The following is a 20,420-nucleotide window of genomic DNA, read 5'->3' as shown; positions in this document are numbered from 1 at the left end:
TCAGGGTCACTCTGTTTTGCGAGAATACTCCAACAATATGGGATCGACATAGGCTTCAAGGAACATTCAAACTGAGTGTATTTACCCCCAAGGCCTACACTCCGAAGAGTCCACCAAGGCTTCTCCCTCCTGATTCAAGTCCAACCCAGAAAACATTTTAGCATGTAGACTCCATCTATTAATTGTACAAAACACACGACTCCTCAATTGTTCTCAAAATAATTTTAACTCGTCGTGCCTCAAAGTGATTAAACTTGTCAGATTCCTAGAGTGGATCCCATCACAATACTCGTTACGCATTAACTCATCGCCTTTAAAAGGTCTTACAATCGTGTGACTGTATGATTCATAGCTCACAACTCAATGCACCCAACATCTCAATACACATGTGTGATCTCACAATTTAACACATAGTCAACTTGTCACATACACATAGTTCATCACACTTCCATAATCACAAGATAACACGTTATCACGCCTCATGCATTATATACATGCCAAACAATTATAATATCAATATGTTATGTTCATATGATTAAACCTTCCAAACAATTTTACATAAACATATCAAAATCAAAGGAATCAAAATCATAGGTCAAAAAAATGAAAACACAAATAACACTCAATTTTATCAACCAATTCGCATGAGGGCATCAATTGGCCCCTCAAACACAACAATCTCGTAATTATAATCATAAAGGAAAAATTATAATACAGTAAACATCCTAAAATAAATCTCAATTTGATCCTCTAAGGATCCCTACACATGTTCATTCTAACCCCAATTGTGATAAACTCATCCCTTACCTCTAAGCAAACTCACGTGTGTGGTCCGGCAGTGACAGTGGCATCTCTATCGGCTCCCTAATATTCCTCAAGTTTTTCCTCTGGTTGCTCTGTTAAGGTTTCCAAGCGTTAGAGAGAAGGAGAAGGGATTAGAGTCTCCATTTCTGTGCGAGGGACATTTCTCTCACCAAAGATATTATGTTGCAAATCCCAATGATAGAGATATGAAAAAATGAGTTCCAAACCTGGTTTTCAAATTTCACGAGTATCCAACAGTTAACGAGTTCGAGATCATAGTTTTACTGGAACAAGTTGAGTTTATGTGGGAAAAGAGAGTTTTGGGAGAGGAAGAAGGGAAAACAAATTTGAGAGGAAGAGAGTGTAGAGACGTATTGTAAAATAATCTAATATGTCTCTATTTATAGCTATAATACTCTCAACATATTATTTACTTTATTTTTCTTTATTTTATTATTTTATAAAAAAAAAGGAAATTATTTTACTCCTTATCAAATGAGTAAATAAAATATCCTTTTTTATTTTCTAAGAACATGTATTTATTTTATTTACCTTAAAACCATTATTTTAATTAATAAAAATATTTCTTCTTATTTATTTAATTACGAAAATCTCATTATTTTCCCAAAACTCTATTTATTTTTAAATAAAATCCTTGTTAATTTATTTTAGGAAAATGGGGTGTTACATGTCTTTGTATGAAATCTAAATCCATTAACAATGTACCCGTTATATCTTCTCATTGTTTCTAGTGGACCACGTACTAACCACTTGTCATCATTTGTCTAGTGTGTTGCCATGCTCTTCCAATCGAGCAACCTACCACAATTTTATTTCAAATGGTTAAAATTTTAAATGAATGCAAAATTTAACATTATTGATGCTTCCTAAACTTACTCATTCACGAAACCAATCTAGAAATTCTTTACCATCAATTTTGTCAACTTCATATGGAGATAATCGCTGATTTTATCTCATGATAAGATCAGTCTGGGCTTTATGTAAAAAAGGTTAGAAAAAGTAAGCATTAGCATTGATAGAAAGATATTATATAAAATTTCAATAACTAAGTATAAACATGAAAGAAATTGTATTACTTTTAAAAAGGGTTAACATTGTTCCTATTGAAAAGCACATATCTATGTGCTTGAACCAATGCTTTCTTATCAAGAGAAATTCGAGAAGCTCTTTTTCTCTTCTTCACATTGAATCAAACTTGTTTCTTTCTCCCAAATGGTCTACCTCTAGGATTTAAAACACTTTCATTTTCCACAAAACATGAATCATCATTTCAAGCAAATCGATTAAAATGAGTCTCCACCCTAGATAGATATCTTGAACAAAATATAAGCATTCATGAGCTAAATATCCTTCTGGATGTGCTCGATTATGAACAAATGACTTTAGAGTAAAAGGAAACTAAAAAGAAAATTTTAGGTTACAAATTAAGATAATATCATTTTACTTTATAACTCTAGAATCTTTTAAAATGATTAAAAAGTATTCATAACTTTCAATAGGATACATCCACCGGTAATGTATAGGACCTCTAAGTGTAGCTTCATGTGCCAAATGGATTACCAAATGTACCATTATGGTGAAAAAAGATGGAGGAAAAATCCATTCTAATTGGCATAATGTTTGAGCTACTTGATTCTCTAAATGCTCTAAATTACACTCATTAAGCACCTTGCCACACAACTCCTTGAAGAAACAACAAAGATCGGATATAGCTAAACTCACTTTGTCCAGCAGACAACCTTCCATAGCTATAGGAAGAAACTCTTGCATTAAAAGATGACAATCATAACTTTTGAGATCAAATATTTTGTGTTCCTTCACTTGCACACATCTTGAAATATTAGACAAATATTCATCAAGAGCTTTTATTGTTTTGAGAACTTCCAAAAATGTTTCTTTCTCCTTTGAAGTCATTTGGTAACAAGCTCTAGGAAAATATCATTTGCCTTTACTTGGATGCATTTTTGGATGTAATTGGCTTCTAATATTCATATCAACAAGATCATATCATGCCTTACCATTGTCCTTTGACTTGCCTTCTAATTGTAACAACATCCCAATAATGTTATCACACACATTCTCTTCAATTTGCATAATATCAAGATTATGACGGAGCACACTATATTGCTAATCGAGGCCGTACCCGAATCAAATAAACATGAAAATGCAGTAACTAGGAAGTGATCCTAGGTCGTTTCCCAACGAGCAGTGACAAACCAAATGTTCATAATATAATTGCAGTAACAGTAATGATTGGGGGGGGGGTTTGTTTGTTTTGTGATTAAAGAGCAGAACAAGTAAACTGAAATTCGAAACTACTAATATTAAAAACGGGTTGTTTCCTCTGATTCAGAAGCCATTCTCTTATCCTGGGTTAGAGAATTCGTCCCTAACAGTCAACCACTTAATCCAACCCTATTTCAATTTACTAAGCGAAAATCAACTTAGGGTTTTCAATACGTGATTAGGCACCACATACACCAGTTAGCCCTTCGTCCATTAAGCATGAACGCAAGTTAGGCTCAGAGGCAATTAATCGAACACGAAGCGTGCACTGATTAATATTCACGAATTTGGGATACTGGTGAAGGGAGAACTGCCAGGAAACCACATTACAAGCGAAACCTCAAAGAGAGTTGGGCTTCGTCCTCAAAAGGAAACAACACCAGAAAATCTAGCCTTCCATGGGTTCAAACAGAAAACGCAATTGAAACATGAAGCAGAAACGTAAATGAACGGAAACGTAAATGAACAGAAACGTAAACGAACAGAAATGTAAAATGGAACAGAAACGTAAATGAGAGTAGAAGGAGAAGCAAGAACGAAATTGTAATTAGAAGCAGAAAACGTAAAATTGCATTACGAACTCAGAAACGTCAAAATAGAAAAACGAAAACCCTAAAAACAAAGCTCTCCATAATGAATAGCATAACAGAATAGAATGCCCTGCACGAATCCCAAGGCAACTATTTAAAAAAAAGTCACTGGACCCTATTACAATACTCTGGCCCAAAACGAAATAAACACTGAACAACATAAAATAAAATTGCGAAATTTCCTAATTAGAAATTAACTAAGGTAAGCGCTGCTTTATTTGCCCTCTTCAAGTCCACAACCAAAATCCGGATTAAGCCCAATGTTTCATTAATTCCTGAAATTAGATTAAAAACATCAAATTAGCTAATTGAGCCCAAATAATAAAACTGCCTAATTAATTGACAATTAAGACCAATCAATAATTAAAATGGTGCAAAAAGGGTTTAGAAAATAGAAGAAAATGATGGCACATCAATTGCCAATAAGGCAATGTGAAAAAATACCTTTTTCCATGGTGACCAATCCCAAAATCCATGATATTTCATCTGTCTCAAAGCAAAAGCTCCACTAGGTAGATTAGGTGGAGCTCTAAACTCATGGGTTCCATCAAAATCTATTTTATTATATCTCCACTTATGATCGGGATCTAACCAACGACAATGACACATATAACAAAACTTTCTACCATAACGCAACCACTTTTAGCCAATCTCAAAACCACAACATGGACAAGCATATTGAACTCTAGCGCTCCAACCAGAAAAATTTGCATAAGCAGGAAGATCATTAAGAGTTCACATAATTGCAACACACATTTGGAATGACTCTTTTTTACATGCATAAAATGTTTTTACCCCAATTTCCCATAATTCCTATAATTCTTCCACAAGAGGCTGCATATACATCAAGGTTCATTCTTGGACCTTTTGGACCAGGAATAAGCAATGAAAGTATAAAATTAGGTTGCTTCATACATATCCATGGAGGAAGATTGTATGGAATCAAGATAACAGGCCAAGTGCTATGGGAAATTGTCATAGTTTTGAAAGGATTAAAGCCATCAGAAGCCAAACCTAGTCGAACATTACGAGCGTCACAAGAAAAATTAGGATACTAGCGATCAAAATCCTTCCAAACAAATGAATCAGTTGGATGCCTCAAGAGTCCATCTTTAGTTCAACCATCCTCATGCCATGTCATAGAACAAGCTATTTTTGGTGATACAAAAAGTCTTTGTAGTATAGGTATAAGAGGGAACCAACGAAGAATCTTTGTTGGTATCTTTTTTCTACATTCAACATCATCAGAGTTGCATTTTCATCTTGATAAATTGCATTTATGGTAAATTTCAGCATCAGCCAAATCCTTCTTACACAATATGCATTATTTGGGACAAACATGAATTTTTTCATACGATAGACCCAACCCTGAAATAATCTTCTTTGTATCATAAAATGATTTCGGCAAAGTATTTTTTTTTCTGGTAATGAATGCATCACTTAACTCTAACATCGAAAAACTTTTGTCAGTCCACCCATTTAGACACTTTAAGTGATACAAATGTACAAGGAATGATAATTTTGTAAACTTCTTACAACTTGTATAAAGACTTTGCTCTGCCTCCCGTAACAGCTGATACAACTTATCTGAATTATTGTTGTCTTCAAATTGTTGAACACTAGACTCATTCATGAATGCTACAGAATCTCCATCCTCAATATTTATATTTGTATCATCACTCTCATTAGTTGCATGCATTGTGAGTGCATCATGAACCAATGTATTCATATCATAATCAAACTCTCCTACTTGAGATGTACCCAAAGAATTAGATGGGCCAACTTGGTCACCATGAAAGATCCAAGTAACATATCCTTTTAGAAACCCATTACTAATGATGTGCTCATAAACATCCACCCGAGAGCGCCACTTGCAATTGACACATTGGGTACAAGGGCATAAAATTTTTCCATCCTTTGATGATTTTGAAAATGCAAAATCAAGAAAATTTAGAGCCCCTCTAATATACTTCTCTTTATTAAGAGAGTTGTAATCTATCTAACTCTTATCCATTTGATAAAATAAACTGAAAAAGTAGAATGAAATAGACATAACAAATTAGTGTTTAGTATAACTAAAATATCCATGTAAAGTATAACAAAATGTAAAATGAAATCGACACACTAAATTAGAACTTGTCAAATGAAAATACAATAAACTTATCAATTAAGACAAAATAAAAAAAAATGATGGGTGATGTTTCCATCTTAGCATTCTAGAGAAGTGAATTTACCCATGAGAGTGTCTATAAGCTAAAAAGCAGCACTACTCAACTTTATACAGTCACCTAAGCCAAAATTAAACCAGTTGGAAAAATAACAACTTGACACGTCAACTACATTACCACAAATTAAAATCCCACAGAAACGTAGAGCATATTGGAGAATTGACAGTTATCAAAATGGCAATCTTTAAACTGAGTAATACAGGACTCATCCATTGTAATGATCTAGAAACAAGTTTTAGAAGTACAGGAAGTTTCACTCTAGACCAAATTGACCAAATCCAATATGAATGACCTGTATGTTAATCTCAAGAACAATTCTTTGACAAAAAAAATCTCATGAAAAATTCATAATCAATTGAAATAAAATTTTCATGAATTCTTTTCTGTCAATAAGGTAACATATTTCTAAAATTACTAAAGTAGTGGAAGTTTCAATAAGAAAAAAAAATACATAGAGTAAACAAGGACATAGAAGGCACGTGAATTAAATTGGAAGTCGTTACTTTTTTTGTGATAGTAAAATAAAGAAGTCGCGTATCACATAAACCTTAATTGAAATTGCATTCGTCATATGATGCATATTTATTTAAGATGAAGAATAGTATATCTTCTTAGAAATAACGTGGACAAGGAGCTGCTAATGTAAAATTCAACAATAAGCTAAAAAAAACCATCGGTAACGTAAAATTTGGAGAACTTAAATTATAACCTGTCTTATTTCATATTTTATATTTTATTAAGTATTACTTAAACTAGTACCTATAATGATGTATAATTCATCCCTTTGAATGTGTTATAACTATAAGACCAAGATGAGGATGACGATAACTAAGTTTAAAAGAATTTATTTTTCAAAGCTTGTTTTAAATTCATTGTCATTTAGAAATTTAACTTAATTAAAATATTTATATTCAGAAATAAAATACTTCATAGAAATTCAATTATTGAAAGTAATCGAGTTATATTTGAGGGGAAAAAATATTGTGAATTTCTGTACTAATTGATTTTCTTAAAAGTATGGTGTAAATTAAAGTTTCGGGGCCAAGGTTTAATTTATTCTTTTGGTTTTATGGCCTACCAACCCAATCGTGCCAAGTCCAAGTTCGTTTGGCACTAAAGTTGGGTTTAATTTATGCGTAAACTTCATCTCCCAAATTTCAAAGGGTAACCTTCAGTTGAAGTTGAAACAGATATATAGAGAGAAAGCTACTTTGTTCCTTTTTCCTTAACATTACCATTATATGCTGTGTGTAATCCTGCTATGTATATGTCATGACTAACTTGAAAAACAAAAGCTCCTCTAATTTAAAGTATCTACAAATAGCAAATCATTTCCATATCAAGAAGCATTACAATTAATACCAGGGCATCCAAATTCTTGTAAGGAAGGAAGCATAATTAACATTTTGATGGGTCACGGGGTGAGAGAAAGCAGTGCATGCTAAAGTCAATTTTGAGGGACCAATGGACTTGGAAGAAGATCCTCATGCCCACGAAGTACATATCAATTATATATGCTCTAGCCAATTATTAAGCAGTGCATCCTATGATTGACTCCCAAGTAAATTGAACAAATTAAAGTTACAGAAATCAATTTTCAATGATATGTCATTCCAGAAATCAAATTAAACCTATAACACCACCCAAGTTAAAAATCCAAATTTGACTGACAATGAAACAACTCAAACAAGACATCATGAAGAAAACACAAGCAATGAAATACTGTCAACAATCTCATCAACAACCTCTGCATTTACTGATAATCTAGTCTCATTAGAAAAACACCTTAGCCTCGGAGGTGAGTTTTGCAGCTGACACAAACAACAAGGTAACAACCTCCCTGGTGAAGTCACAAATCACTCACAACTCAATTCATTCATTCATCCATTAACAAATACAAATTCTACTAGTTCTCAATTTTTCACAATTCAATGCTTCAAACACAAATAGAGTATGGAGAAATCGACTAGTGTAACATCCCATTTTTCGTAAGTTAATTTAAAAAGAATTGTTATTTATAAATAGAGTTTTAGAAAAATGATGAGATTTTATAAATAAATAAGGAGATATAATTATTAATTAAAATAATGATTTGAGAGGAAATAAAAAGGGTATTTTATTTATTTGTTTGATAGAGAATAAAATAGAGTTTGTTTTTATAAAATAATAAATAAATAAATAGAGTAAACCTAGTTATAAATAGTGTTAAGTCAGTTTTCACACTGACGGATGTCTCTTCTTTCCCTCATTTTCGTTTTTCTCCTTCTCTCAAAAGCCTCTCTTTTTCCCGCAGACCACCAAACCTATCTCAGAAAAATGACGATCTTAGACTCATTCACCGTCGGATCATCATGAAATTTAAGCACCAGGTTCGCAACTCAACTCCAAGAATTGTCACCATTGGAAATTTTGAAATAATGCCGGAGCTGATAGAAATACCCTTCGCATCGTAGTTTTTTCCTTTCCCACAGAAACCCAAAACTGTTTTGGTAAAACCATGATCTCAGACTCGTTAACCGTTGGATTATAGTGAAATTTTGATATGTTGTTTGAGAGTCATTTCCGCACGTCTTCACCATTGGGTTTAGCAAAGTAATGTCTTTGAAGAGAGAAAGATGAATCGCACGAAGCAGTACAGAATGGAGACCTCAATCCCTTCTCATTCTCCTTATCGTTAGGAGCCCTAACAAAACAACCGGAGGAGGAGCTCTAGAGAGCACCAAAAATACCACAATTGATAATGGAGAATGCATGAGTGACTACATCGAGGTAAGGGATGAGTTATTCACAGTTGAGGATTAGTGAGAACATGTGTAGGAATCCTTAGAGTATCAATTGGAATGGGTTTTGGGGTGTTTCCATCATTTTTTTATTCCATCCTTATAATTATAATTGTGAATTATATATGTTCGACTAACCAATTGTTGTGAAATTGATATGTTATTGTGTCGAGTGTGAACCCTATAAATCGAACATTTTTCTAATTAGCATGAATTGATGAAATAAAGTAAAGAGAAATTTAGAGTGAGATATTGATTTTTTATTTTCTCTTTTTCATGCTTTTTAGGTTTTTTTTATAAAGTTTAAAATTAATATCATAATTGAAATTGACCAAAGTGTTCATATAATTATTTAGAATTTGTGCATTGAAAGCTTACTTTGAAATTCGTGATCCAATATGATGTATGCTAGTTTATATATATATATATATATATATATATATAGTTATATATTTATTTATATTAATATATATATATATATATATATATATATATATAGTTATATATTTATTTATATTAATATTTTATGTAAATAATATTGTAGATTTGTTATAGTATGATTCCAAAAATTATTAAGTGTTGGAGTTTGAGAATATTATGGTTAGATTTGATAAACATGTGTATGTTGTACCTTATGAATATCATTAGAAATGTTATGAGATGTTAAATTGTGGGTATGATATTTGGTTGTGAATAAGTGGATGTGTTTGACACTTGATGTTACAATAATGGTATTGTGAGATGTGAATTATACAATAACCCGACCAATGTTTATGCGCAGTGTTAAGGACAAAGTGTAGGTTCCTAGTTAGGAACCAGTGTTAAATAGTAGCGTAATGTGTTAAACATGTTTGAAACATGAGTGTGAGGTCGTGGTATTGTGTAATTCATGAGTAGTGTTTATAAATGAAATATGTGATGAATTGTGGAATAACATGTTGCTTTGAGATTATAATATTGTTATTGAGATTGAGTATAAGTGTAAAGTTGAGCATGTGTTAATTTGTGAGATACGTGTAAACATGTGATGGTGGATTGTGACACTATGAGATGTGAAATTGTGAATGAGTTTTGGTTGTGGATAAGTGTGTAGTTAACACTTGATGTGAGATTACTTGTGTTGTAAGCTATGAATTGTACAATAACCCGACCAGTGTTATCTTGAGAAAAACGTTGATACTCAGTGTTAAAGAGAAAGTGTAGGTTCCTAATTAGGAACCAGTGTTATAGAGAAAGTGTAGGTTTCCTATTTAGGAACCAGTGTTAAATCGTAGCGCAATTGTGTTGAACGTGTTTAAAACACGAGTGTGAGGTCGTGGGTATTGTATAATTCATGAGCAGTGTTTGTATGCAAAATTATTTTAGGGGTTGGACCTGAATCAGAAGGGAGAGGCCCTGATAGACTCTTTAGAGTGTAGGCCTTGGGGGTCACCGGGTTTGAGTGCTCTTTTAAGCCTATGCTGATCCCATATGGTTGGAGCATTCTCACAAAACATCGTGACCTTGACTGGTCTCCCTATGATCTTACTTAGTGAAAGTGACCTGGCAAACCCATTGTGTGGTGTGTCTTGTTATGTACTCTTAAGCGCCCCAGGATGGTTTTTCACTGACATGGTACCACATTGCATATAGGATTAAGTCTTAGCATAACTGTTGCATACGCTTGCTAATTGTTTATTATGAAATTGATGTGTTATTATGTCTTGATCGGAGTGTGTGATTCTTGTGTAATGTGATTGATGATTGAAAAGTGTGATTGATGATTGAAAGGTGAATTTTGAATGACAAAGTGGTGTAATTATGTGAGTTATATTTAAGTAAGTTTTATTTTGTTTATATGATATGTATATCTAGTTGTCTTGCTTCTCTATTAGTTAGGAATGTGATAACTCACTCCCTGTGTATTGTTTGTGTTTGGATCATGTGATGATCTTGAACTTTGTGTTCGGGGAAACAGATGTCTAGGTGAAGTGCTTTAAGGAACCTTGTGCTGAAGGACGTCGGGACACAATACTCTGATAGGATGTGACAGTGGGGCATAAGTTTTTATATTAATTGCATGATGTTAATCTATTTTATTTTATCTCACTGATTTAACAAAATATTTTTGTAAATTTTGACGGCTTTATTTTGAGTTGAATATGTTTTAATAAGTTTTAATTGATAATAGTGAAGTGAATGTGAACTTTTTACCCGTGTGAATTTGGTTACCGATATTTTTATATATTTTATTTATTTATATATATATGTCGGGGTAGAGGGTGTCACAACTAGAAGATGAAGACATTCAAAGGAAATTCAAAATTGTCACGCACAAACACTAATAGGTGAAATTAGAGGTGAAGATGTGAGATACCTGAGGTTAGGGATTCTTCAACTCTGCTTTGCTAAAAAAAATCATTGTGTCAAACCTAGGGCTTTTGCGGAACTCTGTGAGAGAGGAACAATTTTGAATGAGTTCAAATCCAACGGTTTTGAATGTTAAACGAGATAAACGAGTTTGAATGTTATGAGAGAGAGGGGGTAAGGGAGGGAGAGAACTTGATGTAAGCTCCATTGGAGCTTGTAGGCCTAGGATCTTCTTCATCAATGGATTCCTTTGCTTCTTGGAAGATGAATGGCAGTGGAATGGAGAAGGAAGAGAGAGAGGAGACGCCACTTCAAGGAGAAGATAAGTCTAGAAGAAGCTCACCACCATAGGAGGCCATGGATAAGAGCTTGGAGGAAGAAGGAGATGAATGAAGAGAGGGGGAGAGAATAGTACAAAATTTTGTGCTCTAAAAGAGCTCTAAAATTTAAAGTTTAATATTCAAATGATCAAAGTTCCAAAAAAATGTACACACATGACCTCTATTTATAGCCTAAGTGTCACACAAAATTGGAGGGAAACTTGAATTTCAATTCAAATTTCACTTGAATTTGAAATTGAATTTGTGGAGCCAAAATTTCACTAATTATGATTAGTGAATTTTAGTTATGGTTCAGCCCACTAATCCAAGATCAATTCCAAGATTCTCCACTAAGTGTGTTTAGGTGTCATGAGGCATGTAAAGCATGAAGGACATGCACAAAGTGTGATTATATGATGTGGCAATGGGGTGTAGTAAGCAAATGCTCACCTCCCCCTCTAAAATTTAATTGGATTGGGCTTCAACCAATTCAATTAAATTTATTTCCAATTACACACATCAAATATTCACTTAGTGCATGTGAAATTACAAAACTACCCCTAATACAAAAACTAGTCTAGGTGCCCTAAAATACAAGGGCTGAAAAGATAATTGGACCCAACCTTGGCCCATGGGCTCAGAAATCTACCCTGAGGTTCATGAGAACCCTAGGGCCTTCTTCAGCAGCTCTAGCCCAATCCTCTTGGAGCCTCTTACTCATGGCTCTAGTGACTGGTCCCTTCCTAGGGAGGATTGCAACAGAACTCTACGAGATCGAGCATACAATGAAATAGAGAGAACTGAGAAGAGAGCTATCAAGAATCATGAAAATAGAGAGGTCACTCTCTTCTGAGTCTGTGAGAATAGGAAAATTGTGAATATGGCTCACTCTCACTCTTTGTGATAAGTGTGAGAACTGAGAAGAGAGCTCACTTACTGCAAAATGAAAAGTTGAGATGGCGCAAGTATTCACAACGGGTCATTATTGTTGGTTCAAACCAACAAGAAATACATTTTTTTAAATATTTTCTCGATCTTCTATTGAGTAAGCAATTCATGGTAAATTAAATTAATCCATATAAATAATACTAATCTAAATTAAAATTAATTCTTAAAATTATTAACTAATATATTTTCTTTAAAATTTTGAATAATTATTAACTAAAAATTGAATTGAATTGAATGATTATTTGTTGAGATTATGTATTTACTATAAAAAAAAACAAGAGACTAGTATTCAAATTCAAACAAGAGTTTTACCTATACCAAACAATTGCAGGTATAAGTTTTTTAGAATTTTTCCTACATTGTACTTTTGTAGATAGTAATCCTTTTGAGTTTTACTTACACTAATCGATCATAGGCACAAGTTTTTTCTAGAGTTTTACCTACACAAAGTAGTTGTAGGTAGAAGTATTTTTTTAGTTTTAATGAATTTACCTACACCAAATAATCGTAGGTATAAGTTGTTGAGTTTTACCTACATTAATTAGTTGTAGGTAAAAGTTTTGTTGAGTTTTACCTACACTAATTCATGTCTATAGGCAAAAGGCGTCTGTAAGCATAGTTTATTTTTCTTGTAGTGTGTGAGGCCACAATTAGAAAATATGCTTTCTACATCGGTTATTTATGACTTTCAACATCGGTTCAAAAACCGATGTTGAAAGTACCGACGTTGATAGTATTATCGTTAACATCGGTTTTTTAAAAACCAATGTTAACGTAAAATACCAACATCGGTTATATAAATAACCGATGTTGCTAATATGAATTACACCCAGAAAATGTATATTAATATTGAAAGTTAACATCGATTTTTACAAAAAACCGATGTTAACGAATGTGTTAATGCTGACAGTTAACATCGGTTTTTTCAGAAAACCGATGTTAACGTTAGTTAACATCGGTTTTTACAAAAAAATCGATGTTAACGAATGTGTTACTATTGACAGTTAACATCGGTTTTTTTAAAAAACCGATGTTAACGAATGTGTTGTTATTGACAGTTAACATCGATTTTTTTATAAAAAACCGATGTTGTTTTCAGGAATTTTTTTTAAAATAATGTCTCTGTTTTTACAAAAAAAAACCAAAATTTAACTTGTAAATTTAAAATCAGACCACGCAGCACACAACATATATCATTTGCATTCTGTTTTCAAATAGATTTTAGCAAAAAACTAGCTATTAACAAAGGTTATTGAATGTTAAGATGAAACAACAATTGTAAAAAATGTAATGTAAAGTATGTAAACTAATTAATTAACCAAAAGTTACATAGTTGCCTAACATCCTATGTTTGATTTCTAACTTTTAGATAATACTGTGCCCACTGTATGCAAAGTGCCTTGAATCTCTCTGCTTCCAATGGTCTAACTTCGTTAAAATACTGCATGATCAAATAAAAAAATAAATTAATAATGTAATAACAATTATAAAAAAACAAACTTTGTTTGAAATAAACAATTACCGTCTCCCAATTATTCCTGAAAGATCCTAAGATTATCGTGGACATCCAGTGCATCACGTAGTAGCCACATTCAGTGATTCCTTTTTGTCTATTACACTAAATACATAATGAAATTTGGATATTAATTAAACGTTAACTACAATTAGTGTACACACACATAAAATATATATAAGTAGAACTTTTATTTAAATCACGTACCTTAACAACAATCTACCTAGCAGCAGCCTTGGATTTCGGTTGTGGAGTATCATCAAGTCCTTTCAAAGCACTAGTGTTGAATATGAGGAACATTAAAATATTGATGTTGTTGAGTTATGCCAATGAAAATGTATTGAAAATAATACTAATCTGTTAATTATTCCCTTAAGGTAGTTGTCTGGCCTGTTATGTAAAGAACAAAACCAGACAACTATGTTTTCCTTAGGCAGAATGACGACCATTTGCCAGTGTCTGCTGTAGTAGAGACGAATATGGGTTATTGTAGTAGTATAGATTATTTAAATTCAATTATTGTGTTTCACTTACCCATTCAGGTAGGCTCCAAGGTAAACATCTCGTTTTGAACTCTGTATCCAACTCTTGATGTAACTTTCGGATTCAAATTGTGATTGCCCAGATCTCTGAATGGACTGTGGCTCGAGGAATCCATACACATCAGAATTCCCCGCTCGCACACTTGTCTCAGTCAGATGACTGTGTTGTTAAGTCAAAGTTAATTATGTATGAATTTAAAATAATTACTTTGGTAATTAATAGTAATCTAAAATGACTTACAGAATCCAAAACTGTATAACAGATATGCTGAGACATTGACCACCGTGTGCAATTTCAGAGAGATCTTCGTGCTTTATATACAACAAGAAGTTTTGATTAAACACCCCGAATATGGTAGCATCCCACATAACCTGGAGCGGCTTCAAAAACAGTTGTGGGATGGTCAATGTCATCAGGTACAGGGGATCATCGACCTCTTCATCCGGGCTTTCTGGAGATTTTGCTGGAGACACAGCTGCATGTTAATAAAACATAGTTAATTAGCAAGTTTTGATTACAGTGAACAAATTAATGGAAAAAAATAAACATATAATTAGAGTAAAATACTTGTTCTGATAAATGCTTCACAAGATGTGTTGGCCAAGCAAGGAAGGTGTTAAGTGTCTGCCCCACTAAGGTAACCTCGTCAGTGGGTACAGGAACGAGAGCCTCTGCATCTTTAACCTCCTCAACACCAACCTTGACTTGGCCATGCAACAAAGGGATGTTGTGAACTGTTGTGGATCCCTCATAAAGTCTTCCTAGGGCAACCAGGCGGGAAGGATTTTCTTCAATATATAGCCCGCATTTGTCTGAGTCACCCGTCCCTGCATTGTTCCCTGAGGGAGCAACACAACTCTCCTTTATGCTGACACGAGGACTTGAGAGACCAACCTCTGGCTCTGGAGGTAGTGCAAGTCCTTGTGATTGCATCTAAGACTGAAAGTGGGACTGCATCTGGCTGAAGGATTCCATCATCTTTCGAGTCACTTTTTCTGTGATTGACTCCTCCAGTTGGTCTCTGATTTGTTGGGTCAACTGTTCTAGGTCTTCAGGAGGCATGGAGGAAGAACTGTGGGACGTTTGTGAAGCCGATCCAAAGTATTGCTTTATGGTGACACCGGCTCCAACAGCACGAACACGGCCAGGGTGCTCTGGTCGCCCAATGGCAGCAGTCAGGATATCCTGACGTCCATGGGGGATGAACGATCCCTGTGACGCTTGCTCGTCCAAAGAATCATGTACCGAACAAATATTTGTCCAAGGAATTCACAAAATACACAAAGATAATTACAATTATTAATTAAAAATGACTTACAATCCTGTCAGCTATTTCCTTTGCTGCCTCAGATGTCATTTGTCCAGTTTTCTTCGTGCGGGCCATCTTCCATTTCACGTGGCGTCTGATGGGAGATGGAGGGTCAATGATGCCCTCAGTGCTTCCAGATTGGGCAGCTTCTTCCAGTCTTTTCTTTGTCTTCTCAGCCATGAGCTTTTCTTCTAAATATTCATAACCCCCACGAGACAATACGTGGGGGGCAGTGTTTTGCTTCTGGGAGGCCTGTGCCTTTTTCCGCACATCTTGCAAAACTTTAACATTAATGAAAATTCTTATTACAATAAATTATAAGAAGTGATTTTGTTGTGGAAAACAACTAAAATGACAAAGTACATACCTCCCATGAGGGGTCTCTGCGGGTCTGATAAAACTGGGTCCATTTCTCCTTGCTAATGCCATATTTTTCACAGACAATGTCGTCTGCACTGTCCTTGTCGGCTCCAAGTGCCCATTTCCTAGTCAAGTCAGATTTAAAATGCCTCCAGCGCTCGCCGACAATCTGAAGAATTTTCTTCTTTGTCCTACTGTCAGAAGCTTCAAGGATTTCAAATTCCGCCTGACAAACAATAAATTAGGTTTTATTGTAAGTAAATAACAAATTTAGAATATTAAAGAAAATCAATGAAGAAAACTCAAATACCTGAATATCCTCCCATATCAAATCCTTTTGAGCAGTAGGGACTTCCTTCCAGGTGTCATATGTCACGTCGACCTTATCACGAGCGACAATCCCCAAATATGTTCTTAATTTCTTCTTGTGGGGACCGTCGGCCTTGCCAGTAGCAGGATCGACGTTGACCACAGGTCTTTCTGCCCCAGGTGGTCTAGTGGCCAATGATCGTAGCCGTGTCGCCTTGCGTGTCCGCTTCAACGTAGATGGAGACGCTGATGCGTCTGCAGGAGGAGGAGGAAGAGGAGGAGGAGGCGAGGCAGGTGGAGTAGCCATGGTCCTTTAAAGAGAAAAAGTTGAGTTAGTTAATATTATCAAAAAACACTGTATGAGTTATGTAAATGAATGTACCGAAATGAAATATTATATTAGAAAATTACGTTAGACGATGTTAATTAATTCTCCTTCATCATGATCATTACGATTAGCATGAACGTCGTCAGCTTCTTCTTCTCCGACGCTGTTAGAAGTCATTTGTGTAGACAAAGGACTAACATAAGTGTCCATGCCATATCCACGTCGTATAATTTCTCTTAATTCCATCACACAACAGATGCTCTCGTATGTCATCCAGTATTTTTCGTCTTCCGTTCAAACAATTGATGCAAGGACAATAATATTTTCCATCTTCATCCGGTTGACCTCTTTGTGAAGCAAATTGTAAGAATTGCTCGACGTCTTCCTCATATTCTAGGCTGATGCGACTTTCATTCATTCAACTTCGATCCATCTGAGTAATAACTCGGTCATACTCTCAAAGTTATTCGATGCATGAAAATCTCACTTTTTTATTAAAGGTGTGGCCGTATCCCATTCGGCAAGACCGTCTTTTATGGTAGCTTCATACATCAAGGTTAATTCTATTTTGTTAAATTTGACAAAATTTTGGCAGCATTTCGCATTGGTCTCCAAGTACACGACATGAAATCAGTGAAATTAATTTCCCGATAATCAAGTATGCACTCAGAGAACAACTAGAAATGCATTACCAAAATTTCTTCAAATTAAACAAAATAATTTTAACCTTAACACATGAATCTACCATAAAAATATCAGTCTCCCCAAACTGTTCAAACGGACAATTCAAGATTGAATACAATGATTAATGCAAATTGTCCGCAAGAATCATTGCATCCAATCTCAAATGGGAATCTAAGGTTCACTCATCATGAACACAATTTGTATAGCATATATCAATTGTCATTAATGGCAGTGAACACGTAATAAAAATATTCATTGGTAACAAACATTTGTACCTGTGATGATGAGCAGCACGGTCCAAAATGAAAGCAAGAATCAAAGAAATAACTGAATGAACACCTACATAAGACAATCTTGTGTATGATAAAAAAAGAGTAAGATTAAGTATAACAAGCGCTCAGAAGATATGAGAACAATTTATTCTAAATTATATCAAAAAAATGTCTTACTTCTTTCTCTTTTCGGATATATATATATATATACACACACACACACAACTTCTATTACCTCTCACAAGATCACAGAACTGCATTGTGGGAAGTGAGAACAATTTTGCATATAGTTTAATTTTGTCTCCAACTCATAGAAAAGACATAATCTAAGTAAAGAAATAATTATATATGGAATAAAACTATATAATATAAAATATTAAGATGAGTAGACAACTATAGGACCAGATAATAAGTAAAGAGAGAGTATATGTGATTATATGTACGAGAGATGTGGGAGGTGGGGATTCAAACATGAATGCGCTGAGTTTTGTGTGTGTTCTCTAATTGGACAAATCAAATCTCATTACTCTCTGCTTATTTATTAGAAAGAAAAGAGAAGGCATATATCTGTGGAAAATTTTTACTCCTCCCATGCCTTTGTTTGTTTGTCTTGATTGTTGTTTTCTTCTCTTCCCTGCCTATGACGCATTCAATTTGTATATGTAGCTTCCTTAATTTGAAAACCAAGAATAAGGAATGGCTAAACACGAATAATGAAGTCATGCACGTGACACAAATACTATTCTTTCATTATCCTAAAGACAACACATTTTCACAAGACTTCAAATGAATCAGACCTATATATACTTACATTCATATAGAGCACTTTACGTTAATTAGTTTTTTCCTTGATCTATACCAGAATTTTCACGCAAAAAACAATTAAAAATTGGCATTTTGTTGTCCATTACTAAATGGCAATTTTTTAAAAATTAGTAAACATAAGAAAGAAAAAGGGCCGGGGAATGTAAGATATATAATCATCCTTGTAACTTAAATGTAAAGCACAAAGGAGGCAAGAATTATAAGTTTGATTATTAGATCAAATCAAGAAATAATAACAATGACAAAGAAATTACTAATTACTAATTCTTAAAATAAACACTAAAATTACGTGGAATTATAAGGTTTGTTGAATGAAAAAAAAAATATGGAAGGAAAGGTTGCGTTCGATTTTTTCGATGATAAAAATTAATAATTATGATTTCGATTTTTAACTATAAAAATATTTTTTTTATTTTATTTATTCCTTTTTATAAGATTTTTTTAAATTGTGTTTTGTATTAATTTGTTATTTAAATATCTTTTATTATTTCATAATAAATGCTATATATTTAAAATATAAATATAGTTACATAAAAAGAACATAAATATAATATTTCTCTTATACGATGACTAACACAAATTAGTTAATTAATTAAATATAGAAACAATTAAATAAAAAGAAAGAGATTATAAGTCTTAATAAACTTAAAGATAATTTTAACAAGATAATACAAATGTTTAATAAATTTAATATTATTAATTATATTAATTATTTTTAAAAAAATATATGAATTAATTAAAATAATCTTATATGTAAAGACCGAGGGAGTAACCATTTATTTTTGTCGATAAGAAGAAAAAAAACACGTGACTTGTGAATTAAATACTGCTCATGATTTTCTTTCTTTTGAATATTCGTTTGCCTTTTTTTTCCCTGAGTTATTTTATTCTTTTCTTGGACAAGTCCTACTGAATGGTTTTATCTTAGAACGTGCATGTATACGTGGCGTTAGTTAACCTTCTTTTCTGTTGCAATTGGATCATAAATATCAATAATTGATTTACCCTGTTATATATGGATGACCATCTTGCTCAAATATCTGAATATGAATAAGTTCCATTTTGACTGTCAGACGCAGTTTGACTTACAAGGATTAATGGATGCATGACATCGTCAACAATGACAAATTTAGCATCTATAGTAGGCTATTTAGCAACATAAAATCTAATATCACATTAGTAATTAGTTAAAACATAAAATCTAGCAACATAAAATCTAATATCACATTAGTAATTAGTTAAAACATTATAGTAGGCTATTTAGCATCTAGCAACATAAAATATTCTTATTATATATGAATATGATGGACTGCTTTCTTAACTTGAGATGGGTAATTATAATAAACTGGTATTGGATAAAATTTGAATATTCCCTGCGTACTAGTAGTGGGCTATTGGTGGGTCAGTAAATGAGTTGTTAGACATTAACTATGTTAGGTAAGTTACAGTAAGTTTGAGATATGATCTACACGAGCAGTGGCAGGGACAATAAGTTACAATTATGGGAAAACTGGACTATACTTGACAGATTTATTAATGATTTACATATAAATCTTAGTCAAGTTATGATATTATTTCATGTTAGACTTAAAATTCAATTTCACTTCAACTAATATAATATTATAAAGAAATCTATGCATAATAAAGATGATAAGAAAGGCAATAATAGAGACAAAATAATCTAATTGAATGTCAAAGTAGAGCTAATTTGGAGTATATTGTTGGCTACGAAAATGGGGAGAAAAGGTTAAGGTGATTAGCAGAAAATAATTAAGCTTTCTTGCCCAAAAGGTAAAACATTTAATTGATATAATGTCATGTGTCTGAATGAAAGCCAACTGTCAGTGGCGATGGAATTTGTGCTGGAGTGAAGCACACGTGATGTTAGTGACATTTTCATCTGCCACTTCCACTTTCTAGTTTATATATCTTTCTATAATAATGATTTACA

This window comes from Glycine max, chromosome 4 (genome assembly GCF_000004515.6).
Source record: "Glycine max cultivar Williams 82 chromosome 4, Glycine_max_v4.0, whole genome shotgun sequence".
NCBI classification, from domain to species: domain Eukaryota; kingdom Viridiplantae; phylum Streptophyta; class Magnoliopsida; order Fabales; family Fabaceae; genus Glycine; species Glycine max.
This window is presented reverse-complemented; position numbering follows the sequence as displayed.